This window comes from Lygodium microphyllum, chromosome 2, assembly GCF_053477565.2.
Source record: "Lygodium microphyllum isolate KBCC chromosome 2, Lygodium_microphyllum_v1.1.10, whole genome shotgun sequence".
In the NCBI taxonomy this organism is placed as follows: Eukaryota; Viridiplantae; Streptophyta; class Polypodiopsida; order Schizaeales; family Lygodiaceae; genus Lygodium; species Lygodium microphyllum.
The window spans coordinates 29,492,953-29,504,710 of NC_141136.1; the positions used below are offsets into that span (position 1 = coordinate 29,492,953).

At 41.0% G+C, this 11,758-nt stretch overlaps 1 pseudogene; it reads left to right on the forward strand.

Annotated features, from left to right (window-relative positions):
- Nucleotides 1–11,030: 11,030 nt before the first annotated feature.
- On the forward strand, nucleotides 11,031–11,523 carry LOC148039574 (large ribosomal subunit protein eL28y pseudogene; annotated as a pseudogene).
- The last annotated feature ends 235 nt before the right edge of the window (nucleotides 11,524–11,758 follow it).

An 11,758-nucleotide genomic window follows, 5' to 3' on the forward strand; every position in this document is an offset into this window, starting at 1 on the left:
TATTGGCTCTATGCAAGTCAAGCTATCCCAAATAACTCCATATTTTGAACATAGTTATACAAATATGCAAATACATTCATGCCATATTAAACAACTTCATATCATGCTCTATTGCTTGCACAACATTTAGTGAACATTTCTTACGGTAGTTTGTGTTTGAGCAAAAGCCTGCACCACCTCTAGTTGTTGTTGTACTTGCATAAGCATGTTCATATTCTACAATAACTACTCCAAAACATCACTAGAAAGTGTGCTTGAAGGTTCTCCCATGTTGCCTTTCCTTTCGACAACTTGCCACATCGGGTGGGTTTATGAATGTCGAAGAGGTTTTTGTCAAAACGTTGTATCCACTGGGGATCAAAGAGAGAAGGAAGTAGGGAATTGGAGATAAAATAGAAGTAAAATATAGGCAAGAGATTCAAATTAATCCCAAGAATGCTAGAAATCAAGTTGTCTTCAAGACATGTGCATACATTATGAACCAATCATAAAGCCTTTTACCATGTCTATCAACGTCTTTATATAAGATAAAGGCAAAGCTCGATGATTCAAACTCTATATGGATTACATGTAAACTTTGTTGTACATCCAAGGCAAAAAGTCTAAACAATCAAACTTTCAATAGGTTTACATGATTTCTTGGTAGGAGAAACCAAAGTACCTATCCCAGGAGCACTATGTATTGCTAAAACCTGAGAAAGGAAACAAAAGCATTGTATAAGACTCCAAACACACTTCAGCCCTATGTATTCGTGGTGATTACAATGATGGTTTGATGGCTAAATTCCCAGACAAAGGGTTCTTGGATTAGCTAGACAATGTCTACGACTACTCGAAAGTAATCTCCAAGCACTAGATGTCTTGAGGCTCCTTGTCATACTAAAAATGCGTACCAAACACTAGCTTCTTTCCTATTGCTCAAATGGAAAATGTGATGGTTTTCTTGACTTTGAAAGGGGGTAAGACCGTGGGATACTTATTTAAATTCTCCTAGATCACTCCTTCTCAGCTCTTCTTGTGTCCAGAGTGTTTTTTGCTGCTTGAAAATTGTGATTGCCTACCACCACGTGCTTCAAGAGTTGTTCTCTTATTATGAGATTTTCCAAAATTGGCTAAAAAGACACTTGATTTTTGTATATCACTCTACTCTAAAAGTTTACTAAACCTTTTGAGTATCTCTACAAGAAATAATGGCTAGAATATCAAAAATAGACTAAAATAGTCAAAAAATCCCGCATTTTTGAACCATTCATATTATGGACACTAATAATAATGAATAATATGAAATTGAATCTCTAGATTAATAAGAAAGTGAGATGGTGATACACCCCAAGGTTTTTCATAGTGTGTTTGCATAGCGGCATGACAACGCAATCTCAATGTAATGGAGTGGGATTTTGGGACTCCTAATGATCCCCATCCAATCAACTCTGTACAATATTATCTAATGATGAGTGTACAAACTATGTATCACTCCTACTATAGGAGTTTAGGGATAATTTGAATGGAGATATGGTGAATTGAAAGGGATTATCCCTACTATTTTCATGCACATGATCCCATTGAAAGAAGGTGGTAAGCCAGTAAGGCAAAAGGTTAGAAAAATGCCGTTTGAGTTGAGAGAGACACTCTTCTTAAGGATTTTAAACTTCCACAGAGTATAGTTTGTACCATCTAACATACCTTTATTAAAGATTGGTTGACAAATCATTAGTGTTTGAATAGGTAGTACAACACCACTGCCTCTAGAACTACTTCATGTGACAGAATCGCTCTTGTGGAAGTCAACATTGCTCCTGCTTGCTATCAAAGCCTTTGTCTCTCATGTACTCTTCAATCTCTAAACTCCCCTTGGTCCTAATACCCTATAAAAATTACACGGTGCACCAAACAAATAGATTTTGAGCAAGAGATAGAGAAAGATAGTACAAAACAAATAAGACGAGAACAAAAATTTTCTTTAACTCTAAACAAGCTGATACAAAGATGGCTATGTCCACCTGTGCACTTCTAATGTGAAGCTTAGATGGATATCTAGATAGAAGATAGGTGAAGAGCTTAAGGCTAGCTAGAATAACTCTGATTAAGTGAAAGGATGGATTATGAAGGTTGTGAAGGGGTCTACCTTCTATATCCTATGAAGGGGGTCATGATGGATGACCTTCCACATACACCAGTGTCTATTAACCTTCCATGTGCACATGTGTCTGTTGACCTTCCATGTGCACATGTGTCTATTGACCTTGCATATGTACATGTATCTATTGACCTTCCATATGCATGTGTATCTATTGACCTTCCATGTGCACCTCCACTAGTTTGCTAAGGGCTACTTCTAGAGGTCTCAAACCCGAGATAGGGGTTCTTGATAACTTCCTTATCTTGCAACTTGATGTAGTGTGCCTTGAGTTGCTAGCAACTTTAATTAATCTATCTAACACAAAGGCTAGACCTACAATGGTCACCTTTTGGCCACCCAGCACATAGATCTTATTTGACATATGAGTCAAGACCCACCAATGTCTAGGCTCACACATGGCTTCTCCTCATAATGGGGGCCTTACAAATTGGAGTACTGTGGATCATTGGTGGAACCTTATGAGGGTAGGGCATTGAGGCTATCTAACACAAGCAAGTAGCAACATACCCATCAAATGTGAAGTGCAGCCTTGGAAGCCACTCATGCCATCCCAGTCCACCTTTGCAATAGAGCCCTCCCCCCTAACTACAACAAGCTTAACTTCAAGTCTTATTGTGCTCTATTGATGTAAACATCCTACAGCCAAAAACATAGATGAGAGGAAGCTTTGTAGGCAAATAGTTAGCTTGTTGCCTACTGTTATTAAGAGTACCATCCAAATTGTCCCAAACTGTGCATCCTACCTCTATTGGCATCTCGATGGAATTTCATCCTAAAATTGCCTAGTTCTGCCTCACTCATATTGTAGCAATAATCTGTTGGCATTAGTAGATTCTCATGCTTCAAAAGAAAATGAAGATGTAGCAAGAGAATGTGGCACATGTAGTGTCATGTTGGGAAGTAGGGATAGGATTATTATTGCACACCTTCTAGCATGTCAAGAGGCCCATCTCGTATACCCTTTTGTATTTAAGAAATGTAAAAAAATGGTATTTTAAAAATACATTATTTTGAACCCACGTCATGCACACATATGTTCATGAGTAACTTACCCGAGCTCTTGAGAAACAATGGGATGTCACCTTGGAGCACGTTGAGGTGCTTCAGAATGATCATCACCAGATTTTGAACATGTGAAGGCAAAGGCAATTTATGGAATCACATTTGACATCTATCTATAGTAGATGATGAAGTGTGGTATCATGCCTTTCTCTTCTTTGCCTTACCGCGGACTCCTCAATTCACACACGAAGAATTCCTCGCACTTGAGATTGAGCATTTTTTGCTAAAGTCATAGTGTAGAAGAATCTCTCTATGGATCACAAAGACACAAGATTACAGCCCATCACTTGAACATCAAGCTACGCTTTGAGGTGGAGTAACACATAGGAAAGCTAATATAGGTAGAGGACCTATCCTCTAAGCGCATCATGTGCATTCACTCGCTCAAGGATAGTGCTACTTGGAAAAATAGCTAGATTGAACATCTTGAGCAATAGGTCATGTTAGTAAGAGTGGAGCAGAATTGACTTCATCAAGCCATTCATATAGGTGCCTACTAAATAGAAATTCTAGCTATTTAACTCTTCTTCCATAATATCCCCAGCCTCCACACTGAAATTGCATGGATCCTTAGCTCCATTAGCACCATTTCAAATACAATCTACTCTAATCCCTACCACCACCACTATCACCTCCAAATCCTTGCCCAGCCCACCCCCTCCTCCATTTCTGCCTCTTCCACACAATCTGCCACTACTAGCTTTGCCCTTGGCCATGACACTTACACATGTAGTAGTACTATAGGATGCACCCACTCTAAAAGATGCAGGAGAAATCAAAGGATGAAGTCTTGTGGATTTCACTCAATTGTGCATGCCATGCATATGAATTAGGCAAAGGAGGATAGCACAGATTGGTGGTGAAGTAAGTTCCAATGAAAGATGACAGTAGTAGAGCAACAATGAAAATTAATGGTGTAGGTGAGGGTAATGGCAGGACTTCAAGCTAGCGCAAGTTAAAGAGCTATATAAGGGGCACAAAGGAAGTCATAAGGTTTTCAATTGACAAAAACACAATGCCAATTCACCCCCATATATACGACTCTATGTACGCATAGACATACACAAAGTTAGTTCCGTTGTTGTCTTGTGATCACATCCATGGTTATCTAGCTTATTTATTGTACTTTCAAGTGGTTAATCCTTTGAATATATCCATACTTTTGAGTCTTGCCATTTCTTTATGTTGTCTTTGAGAGATACCATGATGCCTTTTGTGGACTGTGTAAACAAATTTATTGGAATATATGAGTAGTCCCCCATTTACTATCAATATTATCCATGGTCCTTTATTTAATATGTTCTTGTTGATATGCCTTGATTGATACATTTGCGATGCTAGCATATCTTTGTATAGCGTCTGAGTATGTTAGGACTTTGAAGTCTTGTAGAGTTGGTGGAATTTGACTAAACTTTGACCTAATTGCCTGCATCAAGACTTGTATGAGATGGATGTAGAAATAGCTTTTCTACATGGAGACTTGCATGAAGACATTTATATGCAACAACTTAAGGTCTTTGACAGAAATGATAGGGAATACCTAATATGCAAGTTGAGGAAGAGTTTGTATGGACTTAAGAAGGAACCTAGGGAATGGTATCATAAGTTTAATGTCTTTATGCATTCAAATGGTTACTTTCGTAGTGATATGGATCCATTTCTTTACATGAAAAAGGAACGTGATAGCAGGCTTATCATTTTGGTACTATATGTTGATGATATCGTGATTCCTAGAACCACTCATCATGATCTAGATGCCTTGAAGACTCAACTCAAGAAGATGTATTAGGTAAAGGACATAGCGCAAGCCTCACATATACTTGGCATGCATATTATGCATAATCACTCTAGGGAACTTCTCTATATTGAAGTTCAGAGAGAAAGAGAAGGAGACAAAGGCATAGGCACCAGGGCAGCAGACATGCTCCCTGTTAGTTCATTCTCCATTATCCACATACAGTCACACACTAGTCAACTGTATGTACCGCACACAAAAAGATCAACTGACCTAGATCTAATCATGGTTAAGTCAGTGTGACTTAACCTTATTCACTAAGGTAAACAAAATGAGCTTGAGTCTCAACACTCCCCCTCAAGCTCAAGTAGGATACTTGACTCCAAGTAACTCTCTGAAATACACAAACTTATCTTTACCTAATGACTTGGTAAAGATATCTGCAACTTGGTCTTCTGTCCTCACATGGACCAAATCAATGTCACCTACAATCACTTTTTCCCTGATGAAGTGATAGTGTACCTCAATGTGCTTAGTCCTAGCATGATAGACAGGATTACTGGCTAGGAGTACACTACTCATGTTGTCACAATAGAGTGTGACAGGCCTGACTTCCTGCATGCCCAAATCATCAAGAAGTTTCATGAGCCATGCTGCCTCACATGCAGCTAGTGCAGCACCTCTATACTCTGCCTCAGTACTAGAGAGTGCAACTGTAGGTTGCTTCTTACTGCTCCAACTGACCATACTACTACCAAGGGAAAATCCATACCCACTAGTAGATCTCCTGTCATAGATACTTCCTGCCCAGTCAGCATCTGTATATCCTGTAAGCTCCAAAGGCTTATCATGCTCATAGAATAGACCATAATCTGATGTAGCCTTTACATATCTCAAGATCCTCCTCACTGCATCCAAGTGTGGCTTCATAGGCTTCTGCATGAACTGACTAATCAGTCTAACTGAATAGCTAAGATCCGGTCTAGTAATGGTAAGGTAAATCAGGCTACCCACCATTTGTCTATACATAGTGACATTCTCAATCTCATGTCCAACATTTGCAAGTAGCTTAACATTTTGTTCCAATGGAGTGCTCAATGCTTTGCAATCCAACATACCATACTTGGTTAACATATCCTGTGCATACTGCTTCTGCAACAACCAAGTACCATGAGATGTAGAGATAACCTCAATCCCAAGGAAATACTTTAGATCTCCCAAATCTTTGACCTGAAATTCAGCATGTAACATTTCCTTGATCTCTCCAATTCCTGTGACATCATCACCTGTAATGATTAAGTCATCCACATAGATGACTAATACTACATAACCAGCTCTTGTCTTCTTTGTGAATAGGCTATGATCAGCCTTGCCCATAGTAAAGCCAAGTTTTTGTAAGCATGCACTTATCTTAGCATTCCAAGCTCTAGGTGCTTGCTTCAGCCCATATAATGGTTTCTTCAATCTACACACATATGTAGGAAAATCTGGATGTGTATAGCCCTCAGGCTGATCCATGTATACTTCCTCAACCAAATCACCATTGAGAAAAGCATTCTTCACATCCATCTGATACATACTCCATCCTTTAGATGCTGCCAAAGCAATCACTGTCCTCACGGTTGCCATTTTAGCAACAGGACTGAATGTTTCCTCATAATCAAGACCATATTGTTGTGCATACCCTTTTGCCACAAGTCTTGCCTTGTACCTTTCCAATGTGCCATCTGATTTGCATTTCACTTTGTATACCCATTTGCAACCAATGGCCATTTTTCCTTCAGGCAATTCAACCAAATCCCAAGTGTCATTTTCAGCCAATGCTGAATATTCCTCATCCATTGCCTTACACCAATGATCATCCAAAATAGCTTCAGAAAACTTTGTGGGTTCCTTGAAGCTAGTGACTTTTGCCATATATGCATAGTGTCTCACTGTGTAACCACTGTATGTAAGCCTATCCATAGGCTTCCTGACTCTTTCTGATCTCCTCAACTGAGGTGCAGTATGAGACTCTCCCCTCTCATGAGGTGGTGTATATCTATGTCTCACACCAGGAGTCACAACTGATGGAATACCAAACTCACTATCCAAGCTGTCAGTACCAGGTGAATCATAACCACAGGTGAGTGGCCTAGTAACATCATCAAGTTTTCCTTTGCCTTTATCCACATCTCTCCCCCTCACTGACATACCCGTGTCAGTGGACAAAGATGCTGAAGTCCTCAATCTACCTGTCCAAGGACTAACTGACGTAGTTGCATCTTTAGAAGGCCCAGAAATTGCTGCACTTTCATTTGTACCTGCATGTACATAAGGCTCGTGATAGCCATCCTCATCATTCATCACAGTGATCTTCTTCTCATGCCATGATTTTAGCTCATCAAATACCACATCTCTTGAGATCAATGTCTCATGAGTAGAAGGATTGTAGCATTTGTACGCTTTCCTATCTTGTGCATACCCAATAAAAATGGCCTTTTCTGCCTTTGGATCGAGCTTGCTCCTCTTTTCATCTGGAACATGTAATATGCCAAGCATCCAAAAACCTTAAGATGGCTGATGTCTGGCTTTATCCCATAAAGCCTCTCATAAGGAGTCACCTCATGTATACCTGCTGTTGGTGTACGATTCATGACATACACTGCAGTCATTACAGCCTCTGCCCAATATGCATTTGGTAGGCTTTTCTCATTCAACATGGCTCTAGCCGATTCCATGATCACCCTGTTTTTCCTTTCTGCCACACCATTTTGTTGTGGTGTGTACCTGCATGTCAATTGCCTTTTAATTCCATGAGCTGCCAAGAAGTGATCAAAGTCTTTAGAAACATATTCTCCACCACTATCAGATCTCAAGCATGAGATATAGCAAGCCAATTCTTTCTCCACATGTCTCTTAAAATCCTGAAAAACATCCATGACATCACTCTTGTGCTTTAGCACATACAACCATGTGTACCTACTATAGTCATCTATGAATGACACATAGTAACGTGATCCCCCAAGAGATGCATTCTGTGAGGGTCCCCATACATCAGAATGTACAAGCTGTAATGGTCTAGTAGTAGTGCTTACATGCCTCATAAATGGAAGCCTTGATTGCTTTCCAAATTGACAAGACTGACATACATGTCCCAATTCCGCATGCTTGAACTTAGGAAGTCCAAGTACAACTTGTTTATGCTGCATATTCTTCAACTTTTGAACATTTACATGTCCAATCCTTTTATGCCATATCTCAATGTCCCTTATTGCAGCATTTTCATGTGAGTACATAGCAGCATTCAATGCTGGAATTTTCGTATCCAATGTAAACATCCTGCCATTTCTTTTGCCTTTAGCAATGAGTTTGCATCCTTGACCATACTCTTCAATGTAGCATCCATCTCTATTGAATCTAACTTGTAGATTTTGTTCAGCCATTTGTCCCACAGAAAGCAAGTTTTTGGTTATGGAGGGTACATGCAATACATCATAAAGACTCTTTCTCCTGTCACCATGCATCATCAAGGGAACAGTACCTGTATGCATAATGTCATGTTGCGTATCATCCCCTGTGCAAACATATCCATGAGCACCTTCTACCAATGTGTCAAACCACTCTCCATGAGGAGTCATGTGGTTAGATGCCCCTGAGTCTATATACCATACATCATCTGCTTTGTCGTGTACAGGCAACCCTTTCTTCACATGTTGCATTGCAAACAACCTGTCATCCTCCTGCATACCACTAGAAGCAGCATAATTACCATGTTGCTTCCCTCTTGCTCTCTGATCATTTTGCTTTTTGTAGCAATCCTTAGCTACATGCCCGTATTTTCCACAATAATGGCAATCCTTATTTGTATTTGATTGCTGTCCATAACTCATTTGAGGCTGCTGCCAAGTGCCTCTTCCTCTAGGTGAATAACCTCCTCTTCCACGAGCATTTGAGGCACCTCTATTTGCTTGAGGCTGCCTATTTTGCCATCCAGTAGCTTGCTGTCCACGGGCTGCATATGCATTTCCAGCACCTCTTCCTCGAAAATTTGATCTTCCTCTTCGACCTCTACCTCTTTGATTTGAGTAGAAGACACTATCCCTACTGTTTTTAGACCCACTGAAACTTGTATTAAGTCCAAGTTTCACTTCTTCATGCAAAAGAAGTGCTACAAGTTCATCAAAGTCAGGCTGCTCCTGACGCACTGAAATGGAAGTATCAAACTGCTTATATTCTTGTCCAAGTCCATGGAGGGTAGTGGCTACCAGATCATCATCCTCAACTTCAGCTCCAATTGATCCTAGTTGTTCTGCAATGGATCTGATCTCACTGACATAGTCCTCAATAGACCTTCCATTCCTGGATATGTGGCTGAACTTTTGCTTCAGTTGTGTCTTTCTTGCATGAGTAACATGCCCATAATTCTTCATCAATAAGTCCCAAGCAGCTTTTGGGGAAGTACAATTTGCAATTTGCATAGCCTTTGTGTCTGACACACATAGTGACAACCAATGCAAGACTTTGCTGGACTTTTTCAACCAAGTCCTGTGTGCCTTCAATTGATCTTGTGTTGGAGGTCTATCTTTCGGTAGCTTGGGCTCATCTTCAAGACCTGTGACTAGATCCCAATATCCTCTTCCAATCAAAAAATTAGACATCCTAAATTTCCATAGAACGAAATTGTTATAGTCCAGCTTCTCACCAACTATCTGAGTGATAGTATCCTTCTCTCCTGTGTTTGCCATTTTAAAGCCTTAAGTTTTGCAAAACCAGTCAATTTTCCAAAAAATGCCAGCAGGCAATATACTTCAATAACTTGTAGTGCAACCAGTTTTTAATGTAAAAATGCATGTGCTTCTGTTTCCATTCAACTTCAGTTACAATGCATCAACAACTTTGCATAAGAGAACATCAAGTACAGATATTAAAATTTCACTTGATACATTCACTGTTGCTGCAGAATTTGTCTCCAACAAGGCTCTTACATGCATCAGCAATGGGTCTGTACCCACTGCACCTGCAGATATTACCCACTATGGCAGATTTGCAAGTATCCGTATTTAAAGTGCCAGACTGAGCACTGTTCAGCCAAGCATACATGACATGTATATTTCAAGTGTGCACTGAGAACCATGAGAAAAACTGCAATTCTTTCTTGCTCTGCATTCTTCTCTGAGTTCCTGTGCTCTTTCTTCCCTTCTCCCCAGAATGCAGAACGCGGAAGCTCTAGCTTCACAGATCTTTAACGGCCTTCCGTGAGAACGGTGCCCTTTGGGCTTACCAGTTTACCCTTTAGAGTTGCTTACAGTTTTGCTGGTCATGGACCAAGTGAAACAGATCAAGGTCATACATGATAAGTCTATCTGGGTTACCTGTCCTGGTCCAAGGGAGGTGATCGAGCATGCTGTGTTATTAAATATGCCATTTCTACAGGGTGACCAAGAAGCATGCACCCTGCAATCTCTGAGAAGCCCTGCTCTGTCAATGGAAAGAGGAGCCCAGGCAGTAAAATTTGCATTTATTTGAGCAATAAGGGCCCTTGCCGGTGACGATGGCCTGGACGAAGAAGCCGAACATGGAGAACATGAATTCTTCTTCACTTCTGCTACTACTTTTTGCATCAAGCTCTGCCTTCATTGCGCATTCTTGGGCACGAAGAAGCCACCCCCTGGCTTGCCATGACCCAAACAGAGTATGTTCAGCCTACCTCTACTACTTGCTAGCCTCCAATGAATCAAAGGCAGATGTTGCAAGCCTCTTCAATGTTGGGCCACAAGACTTGATCACAGATCCATTTAACAGAGGCCCTAACGGACAGGGCCTGTACATCCGGGTGAACTGCTCTTGCTTGGCTTCTAGCTACCAGGCCAATGCATCATATAACGCAACAACAGGCACCACTGTGGCGTCCATCATCAGGGACGAATATGCCAGACTCGCATGGGCAAGGAACTTCTCAGCCACGGTACCTGCTGGAACCTCTGTGCCCATTTCGCTCCTCTGTGGCTGCTTGGACAACACCCGAGAGTATGGGTCCTTACTTAACTATGTCGCACAACCCCAAGATAAGCTCTCAAAGCTCTCCGCTCATTTCAATTCATCCATTGAATCCATTGTGCCTGGCGAGCCAGCAGGAGCGGCAGAAGCCTCAGGAGCAGCCGATCGGGGAAAGCCAACTGCAACCAGGATGTCTACCGTGTCCCCCGATCTGCTCTGGCAGCTCGTCAAGAAGAACAACAAGTTCCTTGTGAAGAGGAACGGAAACTCCAATGCTTCTGTGCAGTTCACTAGCAAACCAAATAACCTTTACAATCTGAATAGCTTCAAGTATTCAGGGCTTGCAAACAAGAAGACTGTGTCTATTAGAGGAGCTGGGGACCTTTCTGTAGAGCTTGCTACAACAAAGACCAGGAGGACTAACAAGCCCAAGGATTCTGTCAACCGGTCCCTTCTGAAAAGAGATTTCCGTCGCATGGCCACTGTTGTTGTGAATCAGGTGTCTGAGAATGGTTATCGTCCAGACCTTAAGAATGCTGCCTTAGCTAGGCTAAGCTCTGATACCATATTAAAGTTCAGAGAGAAAGAGAAGGAGACAAAGGCATAGGCACCATGGCAGCAGACATGCTCCCTGTTAGTTCATTCTCCATTATCCACATACAGTCACACACTAGTCAACTGTATGTACCACACACAAAAAGATCAACTGACCTAGATCTAATCATGGTTAAGTCAGTGTGACTTAACCTTATTCACTAAGGTAAACAAAATGAGCTTGAGTCTCAACACTCTACTTATCACAGAAGGAGGACATTCATAAAGTCCTTGATGATTCCATATGT